The sequence below is a fragment of the Pteronotus mesoamericanus genome, unplaced genomic scaffold (assembly GCF_021234165.1).
Source record: "Pteronotus mesoamericanus isolate MK-2021 breed Mesoamerican mustached bat unplaced genomic scaffold, CSHL_Meso_final scaffold_651, whole genome shotgun sequence".
Taxonomy (NCBI): Eukaryota; Metazoa; Chordata; class Mammalia; order Chiroptera; family Mormoopidae; genus Pteronotus; species Pteronotus mesoamericanus.
The window spans coordinates 16,577,656-16,603,065 of NW_026555325.1; the positions used below are offsets into that span (position 1 = coordinate 16,577,656).

At 39.5% G+C, this 25,410-nt stretch overlaps 1 pseudogene; it reads right to left on the reverse strand.

The window, feature by feature from the left end:
* Positions 1-444: 444 nt before the first annotated feature.
* Positions 445-1,767, reverse strand: LOC129061798 (CUB domain-containing protein 1-like; annotated as a pseudogene).
* Between the last annotated feature and the right edge of the window lie 23,643 nt (positions 1,768-25,410).

Consider the following 25,410-nt stretch of genomic DNA (forward strand, 5'->3'; position numbering starts at 1 on the left):
ATACTTTTAAAAGATTCTGTTGGCTAAGTAAAACACACCTATGGACTAGATTGTTTTGTAGTCTCTCCTGCAGTGGCAGGATGGTGTAGTAGGCAGAGTAATGGCCTCCCAAAGAGGTCCAAATCCAAATCCAGTGCTGTTCCAACCCTGTACTGGGTGACTTGCACTTCTCTCTCACTACGACCTGGTTTACAACCCAATCTGAGTTTAGAAAGACATGAGATAATTATATCCAGACCAGAATTCAGCATTTTCAATGTCTCAGCATTGAAATGAGTACACTTGGAAATAAGAGTTGATGGTGTTTAGGAAAACCTCCTGCTGTTCCTTCCTTATAATACCTCTTCTTTAGGATTTCTGGTGGGCACACTACAGGGCATCTCAGTGCTCTGCTTTATTCACAGTCTTTGGGATGGGTCCAAATTATCCCCCAGTCTCCTCTGGTTAATTGGCATCCAGCAAGGGAATGTGTGTTCCCATTGCTTCTGTTCCCCTTGTTAGGGTGAGAGAAGGTGTACAGTGCACTCTCAGGCTCAGGACTGAGGGCAGGGGATGGCTCCTCTGGGGTCAAATTTGCAGTCAAGGCCCTGGAGTATGTGGGGGGTAGGGGGACGGTCCCCCATGGGGCCCTGGAAGGGTTGGTAGGTGTCTACCTCGGGCTGGATGAAGGACCCTTTGGTATCCTGCAGCACATGCCCACATATCATGGTGTCTTCAATGCCTGTGCACACATGGCAGCCAGTGTCCTTTTGTACTTTCTGAAACTTTTTTGGCTCCATTGGCATCTGGGTATTGATGTTGCCATCTTAGATACCTATAGCTAGGCTCTTGTTCACTTTTTTCTTCTTTTTCACAAAGCAAATTATGAGTCCAAGAGCAAATAGCAGCAAGACGCTACCTTGGCGATGAGGACGACAGTCAGGTCTATAGTTCTTAAGGTAAGTGACACCTGGAAGAGCAGGTCCAGCTGCTTGCCACTCACAGGGCTGCAGTTGGAGATATTGGTCCAGAAGCTGTGATGGTGGGATCTTGGCTTGGGCAGTACCTGCTCCAGGCTGAAGGCCTTCCTAGCCTTGGAGGGCTGCTCCTGGAGGATCATGAATGTATGCCCCGTCTAGCAGGCCAGGCTGGACTGCGCCTTTACAAAGGTCAGGCAGGCCACCTGGTCATTGGTCATGCTGATGTTCTAGGTCACCAAGGCAAGGGACAGCAGGCCCCATTCCCTATTGGGGTCCTCAGGTAGACCTCGCTTTTCATATCTGAGGTCACTGTGAAAACCACTTCTTCATTGAAGTAGGGCATGAAGGACATGGCCAGGCCCTGCCTGGAGACCTCTTATGGAAGCTGGGGGCAAAAGTCCCAGGGCCACTGAGATGTTCTGCTTCACTTGGATTTGCTTGATGGAGCCTCCAGAGCAGAAGGAATGGAAGTACAGGTGTTGGCCAGGGCTGGCGCTGGCTACCAGGTAAATGAAACCGGTGTTGCAGATACACTTCTGCGTGCACGGCTGCAGGTTCTGGGCTGGCACCTGTGCCAGGCTGAGCCTGTTCTCGGGCACCAGCATCTTCCAGGAGAAGCCATGGAGCTGCACAGCCAGCTGGACTATGTCCCTTGGCATCTGGAGGGAATGGGACCTCCTGAGGTAGTACTGGTGGTTCCTGCAGCTTATGGTTTTCTCGGCTTTCTCTACAGGGGTGTTAGGTCATCACAGAGGAAGGAGAGCCTGTGTTGTGTATCCCAGTCAAAGTGACACATCGAAAAGGTCATCACACCCCTTTTTGATTTTGCTAATAGCTGAGGCAGGTTTGGTGACACTCATTCCTGTCCAGACCCCCTGTATGATCTAATTACAAAAAGTAACTCATTGTGCTTAGTATCAAGGACATTCCTTTGGTCCCTTTCATCATTCTTTTGTTCGTATTCATGAATATAACAAGTAATGAAAAAGAGATTGTGTTAAATAGCTTAACTTTAAGTGCTTTTTCCTCCTTGACAACCTACCTGGACTTTCAGAATGAGCCTCTCCAGCATAAATGTCAGATGGATAGTCTTTTTTCTCATTTTGATGGGCAGGTTCTGAAATCTTCTATATTCTACTGAGAACAGTGGTGGCATCCCAGAGTGAATGGCGACAGGATAGGCACAGGATTTAGAGTCTCACGGAGTCCCATGGGGCTCCATGGAGTTCCATGGGTTCCAAGTTCCAAAACTTTCCCCTCCAAAAAATCCAAACCAACAGAGCACTAACAGGAATGAAAACCTAGTGTGAATGCTGCCAACACTAAAGATGTGCAAGTGTAATGGGGGACTTGTAACAATAGAAACTGTAACCCACAGCACTGTTCTTTTGATATTGTTTCTCTAAGTGCTGACTCGGACTAATATGTATCTTGAAGATAAACAGCATGTTTGTATAAGAATCCTAGGAACTAACTTTAAAAGATGCAGACTCAGACCTTCAGGCATTCCAGGTCCAGGAGATTTGCTGACCTTCACCTGTGTAGCCAAGATGATGCGCACCGGACTGTGACTTGCCTTATCCGAATGGGCTGTGCTGTCAGCGTGTAGAGAACTTTTCAACCCCCTTCCTTGATCTCTTTGTTCTGTTCCCCGCTCCCTCTTTATAAAACCCTCTGCCTCCACTGAGAGGTGGAAAGGGGCTTTGTAATATGAGTCTCCCACCTACCAGGTGACTGGCACCTGAATAAACCACTTTCTTTACATCAGCACCTGCCTCTTGAGTATTGGCTTTTGTAGCAGCAGGCAGCCAGATCTGTGTTCGATTACAAAAGTTGTAATGTTGATAAAGACCAAAGGATATTTATTATTTGTAGTTATAAAATTCTTCATGATATTTAATATCCTTTTCACCTTCTTTTCAGTTGAGGAATGTATAATTTATGACCTTTTCTAGCCTTTATTATTGGTCTTAAAATTATCAGTCTTAAATGTCTTACAGCCTGGATTTTGCCATGGTAAGCTGCTTCTACCACCTGTAATAAGTTTGTTGTCTTTTATTTAGTCAATATAACCAGATTTCTGCTAATGTTATTTATATTTTATCTTAACATTAAAGATTACAAGTGGGAGATAGTAAAATAAGCCAGGCCTTTCATAACTGGCAATATATAATTCCTCTTCCCCTAGAACCAGAGGGCATAAGCATTTTTAATTTCTTATTTTCTTTAAGTCTAATATATTTTGTGCTTCAGGTCCTAAGAAATATGCACTTGAGTTCTTTGATTAGAAAAGAAAAACTAGCTTACAAGACAATATTATACTCTTTGCAACAGGCATGATTATGTATCTCAAAATGTGATGACTTCAAAAGAAACATACGAAACAATAATTTAATGGTTTCAGAAGTGTTACCATACTATTGGGTTTGGAGATGAATCTCCCAGTCAGGGACAACCTGAGATAAAGTTGTATATAAAAATTTGCCTTGCTGCTCTTTTCCTTCTCTGATTTTCTGTCTCCCTAAACATTGTTGTTATCACATAGTTCTCAGGTTAGTTGTGCCAGACAATATTCCAGGCGTCACAATTTTCTTGCCTACCCCTTGCCTCAAAGAACAAAATGCATTCACTGCATGACTCTTCCCACAGGTGCCTCTTCTCAGCCTAACTGAGCTATCCCTCTGTCCCTCCCTTGATCCTTCCCTGACCTCCCTTCCTCCCTCCCTCCCTCCTCCCTCCCTCCATTTCTCCCTCCCTCCCTCCATTTCTCCCTCCCTCCCTCCTTCTTTCCTTCCTTTCATTTTTGACAAATATAGATTTCTTTAGATTCACAGAATGAGACACTGTGCTTATTCCTAGGGATACAGAGATGAAAAGGCATGATTCCTGTCTTTAGCAACTCACAAAAACAGTGGGGAAGTGGGCAGTGAAAACGCAATATAACAGTTTCTACAGTGGCCATCTGTTTAAGATGCTGAGAGCACTGAGTTAGTTCTCAGTAAATCAGTGAATCCTGAGGAGGTTTGTTTGAGCTAATTCTTGAGCTAACTCAGTTGGGGTTGCTATAACAAAGTACCATAGGCTGGGTAGCTTATAAGCAACAGGCATTTATTTCTCACAGTTCTGGAGGTTGGAAGACTGTATTCTGGGTGCCAGCATGATTGAGTTCTGGTGAGGGCCCTCTTCTGGGCTGCAGACTACCAGCTCCTCCTTGATGGAGAGCAGAGAGGAAGCAGGTTCTTTCGTACACTTAAAGGGTACTAACGTCATTCATGAAGGCTCCACTCTCACGACCTCATCTAAACCTAATTACCTCCCAAAGACGCTATCTCCTAATACCATCACACTGAGGGGGTTGAGGGGTAGAGTTTCAACAAAAGAATTTTGAAGAGACACAAACACTCAGTTTATAACACAGGGATATAAGTTTGCAAGGCAAATAAGGTGACGGAGGAGTATGTATGTGTCAGTGGGGGGTGGGGGGGGGAAGCAGTGAGGAGAATAAGGCCGTCCAGGTAGAGGAAATTGCATGCACAAAAGCTCAGAGCTTTAAAACAAAAGCTCAAAGCTCTGTATTAAGGAAGCTGCCAGTAATTCAAATTTCCATAATAATTCAGCAAAGATGTGAAGTGTAGGTTGCATGGTTGGGATAGAGGGAGCAAGGTAAATGTCTAAGGATAGACAAGGGAAGAGAGACTTGAATTTTATCCTTTAGATGAGGGAGCTGTTGAGAAACTTTAAAGTAATAAGGTCAAATTAATCATGTTTGCTGTGAAAGCTCAGTTACAGGTAGTCAAGAATAGAGGTGAAAAAGCCATTTTAGAGGTTTTGGCAGTAATTTGGATTCAGGATAAAAAAAGAAAGGCAGGTATTAACAAACAAGTTTATTAATCCTTCAACAAATGCTTATTGAGTATTTACAAGGTACCAGGCATGGGGACTACAGAAATGAATATGAATTAACCCTTCACTCACCTCATTGCTTAGAGGCCATTTGGGAATTAGACATGTAAATGGACTCTTTTCATATTTTGTGTCAGGTTTTCTCCTTTGGGGATATAATGTGTTGTATATGAAAGAACCTTTGGATTAGCCTGCCCTGGATTCAATTTCTGCCTCTAGAGCTTTCCACATGAGAGACCTTGTACAAGTTACTTGTCCTCATCAATAATACAGCAGGCTTTTGTGAAGATGAGAAAATGTATGTGAGGGAGACAAGGGTGCTGGTACATCTCTCAGCTCCCCGTGCAGAGCTAAAGGAAGAGAGTGAAGGCAGAGCAGGAGCTGGGCAGCTACAGGATATGGGGCCATCACCTAGTATATGTAGGATTTACAGCTTGCTAGGGAGCCCAACGCCAAAACAGTGTTGCATTAAGAAAGATTCTATCCTTTCTTCCTTATTTCTTTCTGGCTCCGGAAATAGTAGCAGGAAGGGTCAGGCATGCTCAGTGCAGAAGTTGGTGTAATTTGTCTGTTGTGACACGGATTGTCCTGTTCTTGATTTTTCCATTTCAAAAGTCAGTGACCTTTGACTTTAGCTGTATCCATTCCTCTCTGCTGCGTTCAGGTGTGCTTGATACAGGAGCTAATGGACTATACTTTAATTCAGGTCAGAGGGTGAGTTAACAGAGATGAAGCCTAGTGTTAAAAAAAAAAATGTAAAGTGGAAAAAAGAAAGCAGAAAAGACCAATGGTTAGAGGAAAGGAAATGGTAAGAGAATAATATTCATTTAGGGAGAGGGCTTTGGACTGGCCATCCTTTCTCGGCACCTTACATAGTAAAGGCTCAGTAATTGGTGATTGTCAAAATTCATGATTCTGAGGCAGTAGAATGGTCCAGGCATCAGCCAATTGAGAAACAACTGAGCACAAAATGGTCTGCTGGTGAATACTGCCCATCTAACAAATGCCTCTGGTCTGGGGACAGTTCATAATCGTTGACCTTCAAATATGGGTCTCACATTAAAGAAAGAAATTCTATATCAAACAATATCAGGCCTCCCACATGAGAATGGATAAGATCTGAAAAACAGTTCTTTTTGGAGCTTGTAGTCCAGGAAGTCAAGAACGTCTCCTCCAGAGTTGCCTTGGCAACATCTCCCTCTTTTGACATGAAGGAAGATAGAGGTCATGTTGGTGGGCTGTTTGAATGTTGCTCTGATCATGTCTTTTATTTCCATGGGGGAAACAAGAAAAAGGCAATAGACAGGAAGAAAAAAAATGAGAACATAAAATAAAAGAGATAAAGGGATTCCTGTGAGTGATTTTCCAAACAGGTTTTGTTATTGCTGGATTCATATTAACTTAATTGGATTTAAAGTCTAATAAGAGAATCCAAAATAAAATTTCTGACACTTCAAGGTGTAATGAGTGCTCAAGTATAAGATGATGCAATGGCCACTTCTGCAGTGTGGAGAGGGACTTCAAACCAGATTGTGGGGGCGAGAGGAAGAAAGGAGGCTACAAGAGCCATCACTTAAGATTTAGACCAACTGAAGGAACAGGTTTTCTTTAGATTAATCCAGCTTCTTTGGATGATTTCTACTTGCTTTTTAAACCCACACTTTAGAATTATATAAAACCTCTGTTAAATTAGAGAATGGGCAGATGTTAGCCAGGTCAGCCAGGAAAATAGAGACACAGAGGTAGGTAGTTTAACAGAATTCAATATAAAGAACTCATTTTGAGGGTACAAGATAAGCTAAAGAATAAAGGGACATTATGTTCTGTATGTTTTACCCTCCGCCCCGCTCCCACCACACACAAAAAGGAGATAGAGAGGCAACCCAGAAATTAGTAAAACTAGGAGCTGCAGCCTGGTCACCCTACTACTAGAGGGACAAAGGGAGAAGGTCGTGGTACAGGGCGCGGGCACGGTAACCATGGTAAGGGCAAACTGCAGAAGAGACAAGTCACTGCTGAAAATACCATCTGAATCAGAAAGAAGGAGAGGGAGAAATGGAGAGAAAGAGAGAAAGAGTGAGAGAGACCCTCTTTTCTCCTCTCTTTCCTTCTTCCAATCTGTTGTTTTCCAGTCTCTCACCAGTGTCTCCCACTGGCCAAACCTAATGAGAACTTGTCAAGGGAGCCTGGCATCAACCTCTAGTGAAGCAGAGCAGAGGAAGGGTGCTGAATGGATCTTAATGATAACTGAGTAAATCAGCAAGGGAAGTGGGATGGGAGAGAAGGCCAGCAGTATGGACTCATCTGAACTACAGAATACTTGAAAAGAAATACTAATTTACAGTTTCGTATTAGACATTTTGTTTAGGGGGTCTAAGGTTGTCCTAAAAAGATCAGGACCATGAATTTGAAGTCCAGAGATCCTGGGTGCTGCTTTCTGCAGTATGTAATATCATTCAAGTTAGGGAAATTCTTTTTAGTGTCAGAATGAGATTCACTAGGATACTAAATTTGGAGAATAGAATTAATTCTTTATGAACAACCAATTGTACTTCTAAATTATTGCAAATAAATATACACAACTCCAACTCAATTTTAACAACTGATCAGAAAAGTGAGCTATAAGAAAATTGAGCTATAAGAAAAACTATAAGAATGCTGATGCCAGATCTATGCTATCATCCCAGCATATCAGGGTCACAAGGTCAGGTTTAGTCTAGAGCAACATCTTTGGACAACCTGTATAATTACCATCTTTCACAGCCTCTTCTTTAACTATTCTAGGGGTGATGTTTTTCTGAGGCAACTCATGCCATTCCCAGACTGCGCTAGAGGTGTCAAAGAAAATCAGATCTTGGCATCAGTTAAAGTGGTAAAGACAAATTTTATTCAGGAACTATTGCAATAGGGTGAGAAACCTCAGTACAGAGCTGGGCTCCATTCCAACTACATCAAGGATAGGGATCAGGGTGGATAGAAAACGACTAAGAGGAAACATTAAGGATAAAGGGGGTTCTAGCTAAAATGACTTAATAGCATTCTTACTGAAGGCAGGCCAGGGTGATATGGTATGGAGGGAGACGCATCAGGAATTTGATCAGATTTTAGGGGTCGGAAATTTTCACTAACTGATCAGGCAGTATTCTTCCCAAAACTGTGCCAAGCATAGCGCCCAAGTTTGAGCCTAGTCAAAGATCCAGCTCAGAGGACCTGACCAAAGTTTAGTCAAGGACAGAATTTTGTTATATTAATAAAAAAAAAATTTATGTGAAACCAAAATCTGCCTTCTGGAGTTTTCCTCCACTGGTCTGAGTTCTGCCATCTGAGGTCCTTTAGCATAAGATTAATTCCTTTTCTCCATGACATTCTTTCATACGCTAAACGATAGAAGTCTTGTGCTCTTGACCTTCACTTTTTCAGGCTAAACATCTCTAGATTCTTCACAAACTCCTTCTATTAGCATTTCATTGATGATTCTGATTGCTTTCCCTCCGAACCCTGTAACGTCTTATACTTGACACAACCTAAAGCTCAATTATTCTGAGGCTTTATCACATTCCCCAATGATTAGAAGCCAATCCCTGATCTCTTGGGGTAAGTTGTAACTCTATCACTTCAACCAGCCTGTTTGTGTATTTGTTAGTCTTCTCTATTAGATTGTGTGTTTGTGGAGAGCAGGAATCATATCTTGATTATTTCTTTTATCTTACCTTCTTTAATGCTTGGGATAATGTGTGTGTGTGTGTGTGTGTGTGTGTAGTAGCAGTAGTAGTAGTAGTAGTAGTAGTAGTATGTAGCATATAGAAGGAACACAAAAATTAACTTATTGAAGGTCATGATTCCACGGTCTACTCACAACTTTTGTGCCCTTTTCCTCATGCTGTTCTTCCTTGCTTTGAACAGTCTTTTCTTTTCATCTTTGTAAACCAAAATGAACTTTTGACTGTAATGAAGAATGAAAATCATTTATTTGAGCAAAAAGGAGCTGTAACTTGGGAGACTTGAGTTCCACCCAGACAAAAGGGAGGCCCTGTTTTATAGTGAAAGTTCTTGCCCAGCTCAGTTTGTTTTGTGTAAATGAGGTAATTGTATAGTTCCAGTTGAACAGGGCAGGTCTCAGTCTGTTGGTACAAAGACAAAACCAGGGTTTCCCTGCATTGGTTGACTCAGAGGGTATAGGTAAGTGGGGTATAGAGCTGGAGTGAAGAGTTAAGTCTGCTTTCTTCCTGGTATGCAGAGTGTGTGAGAAGCTGCTGTCAGTAAATGCCTTCTGGGCTTCTATTAAAAGTTTGGGCCTTCGGCTGGCCATAGGGAGTCCATCTCAGCAGATAAATTCTACTTGGGGTTCACATAAAATGAACCTTCCTTCTTGGGGTCTACATGAGTTCTTTATGGAGAACTTCCTCTCTTTCAAGATTTAGCTCAAATATCACTTATCCTCCCTAGCAGTCTTTGGCTTTCCCTATCCTAGAAATCTGACCCTTCGACGGCAGAATACATTTCTCCCTTATTTGTATTTTAATGCATATTATTCATATTCATATTCATAATGGCATATTATTCATATTCTGTTATTTAGAAAGCACGGTTGGTTTTGGAGTCAGGCAGATTTATATTTGAATCCAGCTCAATTATCACTTGTGGTCTGGTAAATTTACTTAGTCTTTTTAGAGCTCAGTGTTATTTTATTTTATTTTATTTATTTTTAGAGAGGGGAAGGGAGGGGAAAAGAGAGGGTGAGAAACATCAATGTGTGGTTGCCTCTCACACACTGTGTACTGGGGACCTGGCTTGAAGCCCAGGCATGTGTCCTAGACTGGGAATCAAACCAGCTACCTTTTGGTTCGCAGGCCAGCATTCAATCCACTGAGCCACACCAGCCAGGGCTGTTTTTCTTTTTTAATACAAAATTTAGGTTGATAGTTATTTATTTCATGGAGTTTTTGAAGGGTGAAGTAAAATAGTAAATGTTGAGAACTTTTCTCGAAGCCTGGCACATAGCGGACACTCAATTTTTATCTACCTGTTATTATGACACTTATATCCATGTATTTTAGTTTTGTGAGCATCTATCAACCTGCTTGATATTTGAATCTTACTTTTGTATCCCCAGAATACAGCACTAAAAAGGTCTATTGAATTAAATTGTTTTCTTTTTATTGTAAAATTACTTCCATGGTATTAAATACTTTATATATATATACTAAAAAATACCATACCCACTAGCCATGTGTCTAGTTATATTTAAATTAATTAAAATTAAATATAATTACAATTCAGTTCCGACACTACAGATTTAGATCATTTCCATCATCGCAGAAAGTGTAGACTGTGCTGCTCTAGAACGTATTAGTACTGCTTCAAACTTAACAGCTCGGTCAACTATTTCCCCTATCATTCTTGGTCCTATATTTCTAGCAATCAAAATATAATTCAATTTCACTTTTTGGGCAGTCAAATCATACAACTAATTTTTGCAGATACTAAAGTGATTTGAATTCCCAAGTTCTTCTCTAGGTGTTTTCAAAGTATTTTGAAAGTATTGACTATATTAAGGGCTGGCAACTTTTTCTGGAAACGACCAGATTCTAAATATTTTAGGCTTTGTGAGCCATAGTTTCTCTTGTAATTGCTCAATACTGCTATTATAGTGTGAAAGCTGCTGTAGACAGTATATAACAGAAAGTAGGGCATGGGGGAGGTCTGTTTTATTTATTTATTATTAAACCAGGTTGTGGGCAGTAGTTTTTCAACACCTAGTCTATGTTCGTATACTTTACCGCTTCCTGTAGTGACGTAACCAGGCCTCTCTCCACAATTCCTCCCCTTTTTTATTTTAGCTCAAAATAAGTCTATTTCTGAACACCATATATTTTTTCCAGATTGGAGAGAATCCAATCTCAGTTGGTTCTAGCAGCTTATCTTCTCAGAAGATTTCACTGTAACCTTGGCTGGCATGGCTCAGTGGATTGAGTGCTGGCTTGCAAACCAAAGAGCTGCCAGTTCAATTCCCAGTCAGGGCACATGCCTGGGTTGTGGGCAAGGTCCCCAGTTGGGGGTGCACGAGAGACAACTCTACATTGATGTTTCTCTCCCTTTCTTTCTCCCTCCCTTCCCCTCTCTCTGAAAGTAAATAAATAAAATCTTAAAAAAAAAAAGAGAGATAAAGGACTCAAGCTCTTAAAAAAAAGATTTCATTATAATTCTGAAGGTTTATACAGTCCCCAGAAAATAAGAAAATACTATAAACTAGCACAATATGCTTATTGTGTGCCAGGCATTGTTTAAAACTGTTACACCAATTAACTCATTTAAACCTCACAACAAAATGTTTTACTGATGAGTAAACTGAGGTACAGAGAAGTTAAGTAACTTGCCAAGGTCACACTACTTCTAAGTGGGAGAACTGGGCTATGTCCTTGGTTCTCAACCTTTGACCCCCAAACTCTTTTTTAATCTGAAAACTTCATTCTATCTCCTATTGTGGCTCCTAAAGGCCTTCACTGACACTTATCCCCCAAGCCCAGGAAATTAGTATAAACCCTTCCATGCTTTCCAAAATACAGTAAGAGCGGTTGACATCTGGCAGCTTGTCTAGTCTGCACAAATTTCTTTTGGTAAACCCACCGGACATAATTTTAGCCCTCTTTTACTTGTCCGTTCAGCAGCAGTGCACACGGTGGCCACTCCTTCCTTCTTAAGAGCTCTTTTCCGGACCCCTGTGACTCCCACAGCTGCCCTCAGGCCAGTCTTTCTCAGTCTCTTTTGAAACTTTCTCTTTTTGACCTTTATTTTTTTTTATTAAATTTTTTTAAATTTAATTATGGCTGACATTGAATATTATATTAATTTCTGGTGTACAGCATAGTAGCTAGACACTTATATCACTTAAGAAGTGATCACCCCAATGTCTAGTACCCCGAGACTGTACATAGTTACTATAATATTATTGACTATATTCTCTATGTTGTACTTTACGTTCTTGGGACTACGTTCTAATTGCCAATTTAGACTTCTTAATTCGCCCAGCCCTGCAAACCCCCTCCCACCTGACAACCATCAGTTTAAAAATTGGTTTTCTCCCAGACTGACTTTTCTCCTTACTCTACACCCTTTCTCTTGGTGATCTCATAGGCTCTAGTGCTTTAATTTCGTGTAAAGATGGTTCCCACATATTTATCTCAAGAACTTCCTGAACTCCAATCTTACCAACCACTTAAGCAACTTGTCTACCTAAGTTTCTCAAGAGCACAACAGTCAGCATTTCTCAAATAGGAATTATTTTCTCGCTTAAGCCTGATGTTTCTTATATTGCCTACTGCTTTGAATAGATTTCCAAGCTAGAAATCTGTACTTCCTTTGATTTCTTTTCTGACAGCCCAACCAATTACCAGGATCTGAAAATCTCCAGGTACTTTGGGAATCACTTTTAAATTCACCCACTCTTTCCTCTTGTAACTGCCACTTGCCTGCTTGTCTGTCTTCCTGCAACCATCTCATAATTCCCTTCCTTCCATCATTTAGTTCCCCTTCCAGAGACTAGTCTTCGTGATGCAGCTGAGTGGTTTTCCTAGGATATAAACTGAACTATGTTATGTTCTTGCATGAAATCTTTAATGGGTCCCTACTTCTCTTATCATTCATTGTGAAATTCTCCAGTTGCCAACAATATTCTTCATAATCCTGTTCCTATAACTTCTGCAGCATATCACTCTGTGTTCCTCTCCACCCTGTGTTCTAGTCATGCTGCCCTGCTCACTCTGGCCTTGAAGTCATTGCACCTGCTCTTTCCTCAACTTGGAACACATTGGCCTTTTGGCTAACTCCTGCCCATTCCATGAGTTTTTGTTTCGTTTTGTTTTTTGAGGATATGACCTGTGCTTAGAGATTGCTTCCTGTACAAAGCCTTCTGTGACTTCTGGAAAGCCTTTCATAGTCCCCCAAACCAGGAGCAAGTGCCTCCAGTCTCCTCTCACAGCACCCTGTACCTATTGGCCGTATATTATGCTAGGTTGCATTTGACGTAGGTTGCACAGTACTTAATAGAAGCTTTATACATATTTATTGATTAAAAAAATGATCAGAAAAAGTAAGTTATGAATATGGGCTTAGGAGTAAAAAAACCCTTTGGTATAAAGGTTTTTCACTACTGCTAGTTATGTGACCATTGCCAATCACTAGTCCTGTGACTTATGTTGACCTTTTGAAGCTTCAGTTTTCTCATCTGTAATATTGAAATAATAGTAAAGCCAAATTTACAAAAATTTTTTCAAATTTCATTGAGATAAAGCATGAAAAGCAATTAGGCCAGTAACCGGAACATTGAAATTATTCAATAAATGTCACTATTAATAATACAGTCTTTTTTCTATCTATTTATCATCTATCTATCATCTATCTATCTATCTATCACCTATGTATTTATTTTTATATTTATTGCCATTTTATTGTTAATAGTTTCGATCTTCTTTTCTTGAATAAGTCCCTTAAACATTTCATATAATAATAGTTTGGTGATAATGAACACTTTAGTTTATCCTTGTCTAGGAATCTCTTTATCTCTCCTTTGATTCTAAATGATATCTTTGCTGGGTAGAGCCATCTTGACTGTAGATCCCTGCTTTTTTCATGACTTTGAATATTTCTTGCCACTCCCTTCTATCCTGCAAAGTTTCTTTTGAAAAATCAGTTGACAGTGTTATGGGAACTCCCCTGTAGCTAACTAACTTCTTTTCTCTTGCTGTTTTTAAGATTCTCTCTTTTTCTTTAACATTTGGCATTTTACTTATGATGTGTGTTGGAGTGGGCCAATTTGCATCCATCTTGTTTAGGACTCTCTGTGCTTCTTGGACTTGCATATCTATTTCCTTCACCAATTTAGGGAAGTTTCCTTTCATTAATTTTTCAAATAGATTTCCAATTTCTTGCTCTTTCTCTTCTTCTGGCACTCCTATGATGCTAATATTGGAATGCTTGAAGTTGTCCCAGAGGCTGCTTATACTATCCTCATTTTTTTAGATTCTTTTTTCTTCTTGTTCTCATTGGTTGTGTTTTGCTTCCTTATTTCCACATCATCAATATGATTCTCAACTTTATTCGCTCTACTGTTGTTCCCCTGTAAGTTGTTCTTTATTTCAATTAGTGTATCCTTTGTTTCTGACTGGATCTCTTTTATGCTGTTGAGGTCCTCACTAAATTCCTTGAGCATCCTTAATGAACCAGTGTTTTGAATTCTGTATCTAATAGATTGTTTATCTCCATTTTATCTAGTTCTTTCTCTGGACTTTTGATCTTTTATTTCATTTGGGCCATGTTTCTTTGTTTCTTCATTTTGGCATCTTCTCTGCATTTCTGTCCATGTATTAGGTAGATTTGCCATGACTCCTCGTCTTGGTATCATGGCCTAATGTAGTAGGTGTCCTGTAGGGTCCAGTGGCAGAGCCTCCCCTGTCACCCAAGATGGGCCCTTGAGGTGTGCCATTTGTGTGGGCTGAGTATACTCTCTTTTTGTAGTTGAGCCTTGGTTGCTGTTGGTAGAACAATGGGAGGGATTTACCTAGGCTAGTCAGCTGCAAGGATTGGCTATGACAACTTACTTTCAACTTCCACCTCCATGGACTATCAGCTGCGCAGGAGCAGAGTGGTGGTGCTCTGACATTGTCTGTAGCTTTCCACTGGATGCATAGGCCCTGGGGTTTCCCAGGTGGTACAGGCCAAGGTCAGCCCCTCCTCCTCCATATTTTGTCCAGGGCCACCCTGCATGATTTATAAAGCAATCTGAGATGGCTGCTACTTAGGCTGTGCTTGGAAATTCCCAGGCAAAGCCCAGCTGTGAATCTAGGCTGGCCACTGTTAGTGCTGTGCCTGAGGCCACTTAGCAAGAGGTAGGCTCACTGAGGTCAGCTGCTGCTTGTTTGAAAGGAATTAGGAAGTTGTGAAGCTTGAGCCAAGACCAGCCATTCCTGTGGAAAAGCTACTATTCAGAGCTGTAAGTTGGTTGGGGTGGAGCATCAGGGGATCTCCAGGGCGGGGCAAACAGTGTTAGCCAGGCTGAGGCAGTCTCAGATATGGCATCCACCTGCTGGCTCTGTGGCTCTGCAGCTCTGCTTGCCTTTCTGTCTGGGAAAAAGCTGTCCCTGAGCTCTTGCCTTGATGCCAGACACTTCAGTTCCTCCTTGTATGCCACTGGTGCCTTTCAAGCTACTACTCTGGTGCTGGAGCTCAGAGGGAGTGAGTTTGAGTAAGTTTGTGCGTAGGTTCTTCGAAAGGAACTGCTTGAGACTCCAGAAATTTCTTTCACTGACTCAATTCCTGCTGGTTTTTGCCGCCAGAAGTTATGGGGACTTATCTTCCTGGCACTGGAATCCTGGGCTGGCGGGTCTGGTGTGGGGCTGGGACTCCTCACACCTGAGATATCCCTCCTGCATTTTGATCCACCCTATGTGTATGTGGGACCTGTGTATTCCATGTCTCCACCTCTCCTACCAGTCTGAATGGATGTGTTTTCTTTAATTCCATAGTTTTTAGACTTTTATTCAACTCAATTACTGCCAGTTCTGAGTGATGGTTGTTCTATAATTTAGTTGTAACTTTGATGTGGTTGTGTGAGGAAGTGAGCCGTGTTTACTTATACTGCCAATTAGACCAGAAGTTGTCTCTTTATTTTTTATTGTGTGTTATCCCTCCTATACCCTCTTCCATCTCTCCCCTATACCCCACAATCACCACACTGTTGTACATGTAAAACATACACAATTTAGAACCACATTGCCTGGAGTCAAATCTTGACTCTACTTTCTACAAGACATGAGAAGTTGGGCAAATAATTTAACCTCTCTGCCCTAGTTTCTATATCTTTAAGATGGAAAATTAACAAAATATGCCTTAAGGCAGTGATTTTCAACCTTTTTCATCACATGACACATATAAACTATTTATTAAAATTATGTTTTTTGCCAGTCTGACAGAAAAATAGGTATAATTTTGATTCATTCACACCAGACATATTGTTGTGTTGGCTGTTGTCATTTTGTTATTTGACAATCTAAGGGAAAAGAGGTCAGTGTGCTTGACTAAATAGTCAGCTATAGCACGTTTTAAAAATTCTTGTACCACAGCAGTATACCACAGCACAGCTGTTGAAAATCACTGCCTTAAGGGATTGTTGTGAGGGTTAAATAGATTAATCTATGTGCAGTGTTTAGAACATGCCTGTGACTAAAATTCTCTTCTTGACCAAACTCTAGTTGGACACTGAGCCCTCTGCTTGACTAAACCTGACTTGGGTTTTTGCTTCCATCCTTGTAGAGTCTAGTTTTAGCAAGAATCCTGTCAAGTCATTTTAGACAGAAACCTCCACCCATGCTATCTGATTACTCTTGTATATCATCAAATTCCTCATTCCCCACAACCCCCATGGTGATACCTGATCTCCCTGGCCTTCAGCAGGAATCTGGCTGGTAATTCCTTCATTCTTTTCCTTGACTATAAATCCCCACTCTTTTCCTTGTCATCTTTGGCATTGAGCTCTGTTCTATATTGAGACCTCTTTTCTACTATTGAATAGTCTTAAATAAAAGTTTGTTTTTACTGCTTTAATTACTGTTAGGCTCTGGTTTTTCATTGACAACAAGCATGGGGAATAGTAATCATTATTGTTGCCTTCTAGAAAAAGGAACCTGTTCTTGCTTAAAAGGGAGAATAAATTCTTTGTCTCTTTCTGACAGGCAAGAAAGATAACGGGAGTTAATGGTGTATTCCAGATGAAAAGTAAAACATTGTCACTCTTTTAGACATTGGGCCCATTCAATACTTAGGTATAATCATAAAAATCCAGACGTTTTTCACAAATCAGATTAAATATAAACAAAGCAGGGTTTATAACTAAATCTTCACTTCTAAAGGGATTTTTCTGGAATTGCATAGAAAAAAATGCTGTTTTTTAAAGCTATGGTAGCATGTGGGTAAAATTACTTATAAGTAAGTTCACTTGCTGTGGATTTGGTTTTAATATTTTATATGATCAAAGAAGATGCTGGTAGGTTGCTTTCAATATGTGATTTTACAAATTTATAATAATGCTTTTTCTTCTTGAATCTCTGCCATCTCTAGCTTGTCACTACATGAAGAAATATACACAACTCAGTTCTAGTTCTTTATCTTAACTCTCAGAGAAAACAGAATTTCCATGTCACTTTTGGAAGTTTCCAAGAAATGTGTTTCTTTTAGGAGGCTAAGAGTGCAGCTTGGTGTGATTTAATACACAAATGAAGAGATAGCAAAAGGGAGTCATGTATCAATGCCAGAATTCTCTAAGCAGCAAAATAATTTTTCTATAATGAGAAGCAGCATGTTTTATCATGATAGTCATTGAATAAATAAACAGGGAGCCTGAGAAATGCTGGATCTTACAGGTGAGGGTGAGTGTGTGAGCCAAGGAGTGGAAAATCTCTAAGGAGCTGGATAAGCCCCAGGCGCTGACATACTAGCATAGAGGAAAAACAATCCCTAGGAGAAGAACTTGTTCTTGAAATGAGGTTAAATGTACGTAGGTATGGTGACTCTATTTTTATCTCCTAGCATTAACTGAAACCTGTTTTTTTCTCTGACATTTTCTTTCCACCTTTTTCTAATAGGAAGAGATACTTGTGAGATGACAGTTCTCTAGGAGCCTCTTCCATTCCTGTGTATCTTGTGAGCGGAGGCACTGGCTGTCTGCGTTCTGGACTATTTTTTCAAGGATATTTGTAGAGCAAACAGCTTTGGGACATAGGAATGGTGTTTCCCTTCAGAGCAAAATTTGCGGACTGCCTATCATAAAAACTTTGTGTTCTTAAAGCTTATGGATCCTCTCCTGTATTTCCAACCCACAGAATGTATAGGTGTCATCCTTTTCATATCCCTTTCCCCAAATTAAGTCTCCCAAAATGACACAGAAAATGATAATGCTCCAGTGACCTTTATTGCTATAAAACCAAATATGTATATAATGTTACATATACGATGGTATAAAGGAGTTTTATGTCTTTTGTCAGCACCCAAGAACCTGTGGCAAACAAGTAGCATAAAATCTTAAAACTCTTCAAAATTCTTGACAATACTTTTCTCACATTCCTGGAGGGCTTTACACATTCTTTGCTCTCTATTAGCCATTTCTTAAAGTTACATTGTGTCATTTTTCTCTTATTCCTTTTCTTTGTTACCTATAAACAACATATACACGCTTTCCTACCATTCTTAACAATTTTCTGCATCAGCTCCTTGCCTCTCTGTCTTCCTCATTACCCTCCCTTGGGAATATCTCCATAGATCCTTCCTCAGTTCTCTGGTGCCTCAGTTTCATGGCCTCCATTTTTAAAAATTGTTTAATCACCTGGTTTAATCTTATACTTCATCAGTCAAAACTGCTCTGCCTGCAAGACCTCAGATTTTGAAATTTCCTGCTCTGACAACACCCTCTTGTCTTTTCTGTCTTCTACTCCATCATTCATCCTTAACTGGCACTTGCCCTCATTGTTCAGTCCTTTGAAACACTTCTTTCAATTTTCCCATTACTTAATATTGGTTATTAATACTGTGCTATGCTGTTATTTCTCATAACAAATCATGGGGATAGGCACTATTAATATTTTGAGTCTACAGATTAACAATTTGAAGCTTAGAGATGAAATACAGTTCCCAAGGATATAGTGGTAGCAGGTTACAGATCCAGGGCCTGATTTGAGGCCTGATAAGCTCTAGGCCCCTACCTGATATCTGGCTTCACCCCTCCTTCTGTAGTGATAGACTTTTTGACTCCTGGAGGAAATGCCTTAGAATCTTAGACTATTGCATGTTGCTAAATAAAGTTAAAAATCTGGGTAAGTGTACCCACAAAATTCATGCTATTTTCTTAATCAGACACATTGTGCCACTCAACAACTTTTTGATCACATGTTGTTGATTTTCTATCATATTTCTTACAGTGACTGTTCAAAATCTTCTCTATATTCCTCAAGCCCAACCCTATATCAGCCACTCTTGTTTGAGGCCACTCAGTAGAAGCTCTCTTGGTTCACGCCACTGAGGTTCTCTCTCCCTCTCTCTCTTTTGCTTCATTCTCTCAGAATGCAGAATCTTCTGAGACTAGGCTTTCCATAAATGGACATGACTCCATTTTTTCCAGAATAGTACTCCATTAATGGTGTCTCCTCTTTTACTCCTTCAGTCATAAATAATCCTCTCTTAATGCCACACTAAAAAATTACTTTTATAGCTGCCAAAGCTTTCTTTGCATTTTAATTTCTTGCATTTGGCTTTACTCCCTTTATTCAATGCAACACTGGTCCCAAAGGCAGCAGGTATTTTACAAGCACTCGATCTAATCCCCTTCTGTTAGCTATCACCTTCATTACATTAGTGTAGCACTTGATGCTGTGCCCCTCTTTCCATGTACAAGCAAATGGCCAGAACTCTGAGCAATGTCTCTGAATAGAGAACTGGCTTTGAACTTCAACTCTTCAACTAAACCAGCCATGAAATTTTAAATCTTAACTTCTCTGAGCCTCAGTTTTTACATCTCCAAGAAAACTTTTGTATATACCTTTAGGCTACTTAGGATTCCAGGCTTGATCCTCAGACCACCTATTTTTATTTTGTCGTATTTGTATCTTTGTCCAACTGTATCCTCTCCTAAATCTGCTACAATTATTTTTATGCCAATGACACTTCAATGTTTGTGGTGCCAAATATTTTAGAAGCATTGAAAATCACCTAATACTTGATGAAAACATGATAATAATAAAAAGTCAAATAATGTGAATATACAGGATAGGGCAAAAGATTTACAGTTGTGTGTTCATGAAACCCAGAGTTTTCTTGTATCATTATTTATTAATTATTGTATTATTTTCTACATGAACAACTGTAGACCTTCTTTTACCCACCTCCGTGTAGAGAGCACCATATGAAAGTTCCTATGCTCCTCACCATCTAGTTTTTCAACATCTGCTAGTTCTCTTGGGCACAGGAAGTGAGGCATGTGTAATACAGATTTTTCTATGCATTTCCATCCAAACAACAACAATATTTTAAAAACATTGCAATCCTAAACTCTTTCTTTGTATTTCCATTTTCTGGTCATAAGCCACCATCTGGGAAAATGGAAAGTTAAAACACAACCTGTACAAAACTACATTTGCGGCCCTTCCCAAAGAGCCTCTCCTCCTGGCTCTCTGTCTGCTACAGGTACTGCCATTATCCCAGGCCTGGTGGATCAAACTCTCAGTCTCTTTGACCTCTCCCTCTCCTTCATCCCCTACCACATTAAATTGTTTGGCAAGTTGTATAAATTCTAACTCTACAGTGTCTGTTTTGTCTTCTCTCTTAAATTCTCTGTGAAGTTTTTTTGGATCACACCGATAGTATGATTCAGACCACCGATTTATATGAGAATTGCTTTGTAGTTCAGCGTTTTAGAGAAGACTTTTTTTTTCTTTCTTAGACCAGTGCCAAATTTTACATTTGTTTGTTCTTTTATTCTGTTTTTTCCCCAATTACACTTTAATTCTTTATCACATTTTCTATTTTTGTAACTATAATATGTGCTCTTCAAGGGCAGAGACTACATTGCCTACTTCTAGTCTCCTAGTAGTTTGTCTATCTTGGACATTCATTCTTCTTTTCTTTTAATGCTAAATCTAACAATGGTGCTTCTTACCATTGGTTTTTGAACTTGATTTGATGAAGTGTGGGTGTTTTCTCACATCTAGTGGCTTCCTGCCTTCGTCTATTCTTCACACCTAAAATCTAGCTTCAGTCATGCCACTCTTTTGCTGAAACTATATGTTGGCTCTCCATTGACTTCTGAGTATATATACTGTTTTCCCCTTGGCATCAAAGGCCTCCATGACATGACTCCAGAACATCTTTCTGGTTTATCTCCTCCCAATGTCATTCCCTAAGCTCTAGACAAACTAGAATACCCACACTCTACACTCCTTGCTATTCAAATTTTCATAGTTCTCATTTTCTAGCTTTGCTAACTTCCTAAGACTCTGTCTACTTATTAGACTTCTGCCTCCATCTCCATTTATTGAAACTATTTTCAAATGACACCTTCTTACAATTGTGGTGGAATTAATCATATTTTCTTCTTTTTCTTCAGCTTACTGGAACTCTGTCTCATTGCCTACTGGACCATAAACTCCTTGTCAACAGGAACTCTCTTGTTCTTCTTTCTTGTAGTGTCTTGCACAGGGCATAGATATTTATAAAATTAAATATTAGGAATTTGTGATGGAGGCAAACAAATAACTTTTTGGGAAGGTAAACTGCTTCTGAAGGGAACAAATAGTGAACAATAGCAATTGTCTTAAACATTAATTAATGAATTTTTTACTTATTCAGTTCATGTTTATTGGGTAGATACTCTGTGTTGGGCACCGTGGCAGGCACTGAAATGTGACAGAAAAATGGGCAACAGTATCTCTGCCTTCAAGGAGTTTAAAATGAAGCAGAAAAAGTATTGTAATAAAGTAAAATCAAGAGTAATAAAGGAAGTACAAGAGTAATAAGTAAGCACATATAGCTGAGGAGTCTGACTAGTTTGGTAGAGATAATGTGAAGGACCTGTAGGAGAGGGTGTGGCAGATTGTTTCATATGGGAAAATAGACCACTATGTACAATGGTCTTGTGTGGTTCAGCTGGTGTATAGGGTAAAGAGAATGTCAAGAAATATACCGAAGCAGTTCAATCATAGGTTTTTTAAATTATGGTAAAGAGTTTGAACTTCCTCCCTAAACAAACCATTTAAAGATTTTAAAACAAGAAATGTTTTGATAGGATTTATGTTTTTAAAAAGATTTTATGTATTTAGTTTTAGAGAGGGGAAGAGAGGGAGAAAGAGAGGGAGAGAAATGTTAATGTGTGGTTGCCCCTCGCGCGCCCCCTACTAGGTACCTAGCCTGCAACCCAGGCATGTGCTCTAGGCTGGGAATCCAAGCTTCAACCCTTTGGTTCATGGGCCAGCATTCAATCCACTGAGCCACACCAAACAGGGCCAGGTTTATGTTTTGAGAGTTTCTTTTTGGTGTGGAACATTGAAAGTCTGGTTTAGGAATCCAGGTGAGGTGTAGAGGAGGAGGAGTAGAGAATCTGTTTTGTTCTGGGAAAAAAAACAACAGGGTTTACATTAGCATTTTTAAATGAAGAAGAGGAAGAGCTGATAGAAAGGAGGAAGTATAGAGGGCTGGGTAGTTCAAGAAAATTTGGTGAAGTCTAGAGCAGACAGGCCCATGGGAACACCGTGGAGTTAAAAGATGAAAACTTAGGGATTCCAGCATGACGAACCTCAATGAGCCCTGCATGGCATTTTGGTGCACAGTTTTCGGAAGATAAAAGGGCTTTGGTGTAAACAAAAGGAATTTCTGTGACTGACTTTTATAATAGGTGTTTTTACCAAGTTGATGGCATGAGGCTCACATTTATGAGAGAAAATGGAAAGAATAAGCTCTTTTTTAAGGAAAGAAAATGGAAAGAGGTTATATTTGTACTTAGGGAGGCAAAGAGCTTCTTCAGAAATAGAAGTAGAGAATGAAGAGACATAAAACACCTGAAGAACTGTCTCTTTTGATCATCTAAGAAAAGAGTCTTGGATACCTTTTTTAGGACAAAGACAATGTTGCATAGGAAAGAATGTCTAGATATAAGCAACACTCAGACTTTGAGAAAATCTTAAAGAAACTTCTCAAGATGCATAATAGGAACTTGAAACTGAATAGGATTGATATACATATGTTTTTTTGTATGTGACATATGCCAGGAGAAAGCAAATTATTTTGTAAGAATTTTAGAGAAATGCACTGTCTGTTTACTCTTAAATTAATGTGAGGCACATGGACATATCTGTTAATTTCAGGGAATGTTTTATCTATTTGCTGCTTTATCAAGACATTCTATCTCCCAGCAATGTACATTCTATATTTTTGACAAATGGGCCTTTTGTGCACAAACTTTATCATCAAATTGGTTCAAGAATAAATTGCTGAAAGTGAACTTTCTTATATTAGTTCTCGTGACAGCTAATGAAGACGGATGGGGTAAAGCGGGAACTTCACTTTGCAGGAGAGGCACTCTCCTCCCCCACGGTGTGGGCCAAAGGCATAGTTGTTTACAAAGGGAAAAAATAGAATCATCTAATTGCTTAATTCTTGTGGAAAGCCATTGTCAACCAGCCAGCCCAAATATGTAGACTTTTGTTTAACAAGCAAGAGTAAAACTCTCTCATACACATCCAGTAAAAACCTCAATTTTTTTCTCCATCAGGCATTTGCTGCAATCAGAAAATGTTTATATCTGATCTGAAGAAAAGAAGAATTGTTTACCTTTCATTGACTTCAGGTTAACTATCCGAACAAACATTTCTGGTTTCTTTAATTCTGGGAAATAAAGATTGTAATTAGATTTGTGGAATGACTAGAAATTTGGAGGTCACAGGAGAATTCCAGAAAGATTCTTGCCTCCAGCTAATTTAAAGTTCAATACACCAGTCAAGTATGTGAAGCAATTGGAAGTCTCATATCTGCTGGTGGGAGGCAAATTGGTACAATTATTTTAGAAAGCTGTTTGGCAACGCCTACTAAGGATGACTCTGTGTCTATACTGTGGTCCAACAGCGTCAGTTTCAGGCATTACTCAACAGAAATCGTCAGAGAATATTCATATTGCCATAAGTCAGAGTACTTAAGCTAGAAACAACTTAAACATCATTCTACAGAATGGAATAGCTGCATAACAATAAAAAAGAATGAATTATTGATCCAAGCAACAACATGGATGAATCTTAAAAACAATGTTGAGTAGAAAAGGTCAGATAAAAAAGAGTACACACTATCTGTTATGGTGTATCTGTATCTGTGTGGTTCCATTTTGTTTTAAAGTTCAAAAGCATGTAAAGTAATCCATGAAGATAAAGGTTAGAACAGTGGTTATCCTTGGTGCGGGGTATTGACCCGGAGGGGGTACAAGGGAACCTTCTGTAGTACTGGCGATGTCTGAGACTTATGTGCGATTATAAGGTTGATGATTAAAATGGGGTTATACACATGTAAAGATTCATTAGGCTGTATATTTCACATTTGTAGACTTTATAATATAGTATACTTCAAGTAAAAAAAACGACCATTTTCCCACATCAGTGATTTTTTTTAGCTTTTTAAAAGTATCTACAGAGAGGGTAAAAGGAGGCAATTTTCAGGGCTTGCTTCCTTGACCATGACTTTGATGGTTCTACATTGTTTCTAGGTATATCAAAGTGACAAAACCTTACTAAACTGAGTAACTGATTTTCACTTAGGTGGTAACAACGGTAACAATTGAATATTTATTTGATTTAAAGCAGTTATTAAATGTAAACATTTTTAAAGATTTTATTTATTTATTTTTAGAAAGAGTGGAAGGGAGGGAGAAAGAGAAGGGGAGGAACGTTGATGTGAGAAAGAAACATTGATCAGTTGCCTCTCTTCTGTCCCTGTCTGGGGACCGAACCTGCAACCCAGAAATGAGCCCTCACCAGGAATCAAACTAGCAACCCTTCATTTTGCAGGATGACACTCAACCAACTAAGCCACATTGGTCAGGACTAATGATAAATTTGATTTACAGAGCCACAAATGCTTTGACAGAATTACATAAACAACTTTTTGAATTTTTTATATCATAAATCACTAGTCATAAGGCTATGACCTTGACTATGTCCCTTGGTTTGCTCTCTTGGGGCCTATGGACTTATGTAGTCCTTATCTACACCTCCCTAGAGGTCCTTGCATAGGATCTGTGAAAGGCCAGAATTCACCTTCCCTATATTTGACTCACAAACTTTTGAAATATACAAGGAGATAAGGATGCACTTTAGAAAGCATAATAAAATTAAAATGTCCGGAATTTCAGAAAATATTGGCAGGGGGTTATCTAATTTTCACAATAGCTACCAATTATTTCAGTACATAATGAAACCTGCCTGAGGAAGGATGATAGCCCGTTTCTGTTGTGGTTGAAGAAATTGGACTTGGTTATAGCAAAACACACTGAAGATGAAAGTCAGGAAGAACTGGAGAACTAGACAGAACCTTACAGATCATCTTATTCTCATATTTCCAAGAGCATGAATAACATACAATTGAGTATGGATATTATTCTTAGGTCTCTTTATTTATCATACCGTTCATATTTTATCCATTGAAAACAAGAAAGAACATGCCCTGACATCACTAGAAGGAAATTAATACTTTAGATCTCTATTAAATTTAGTGTTTATCTGTACGAAATAGTTGTATATTATGATGAAGAAAACAGACTCTGAAGTTGAAGCAGGGAGCTCAGGGTTTGCTGTTTACTGGTTATGTGATCCCTGACAAGTTGTTCAACTTGTCTGAGTTCCACTTCCTATCTATCGAATGGAGCTTATAGTAGTGAGTTGACATGAACTGTACTTAGCACTTGGTAGATGAAGCCTGATACATCTTGTCAGCTCAGTAAGAGTTACTCATCATTATCATCAAATAATAAGAC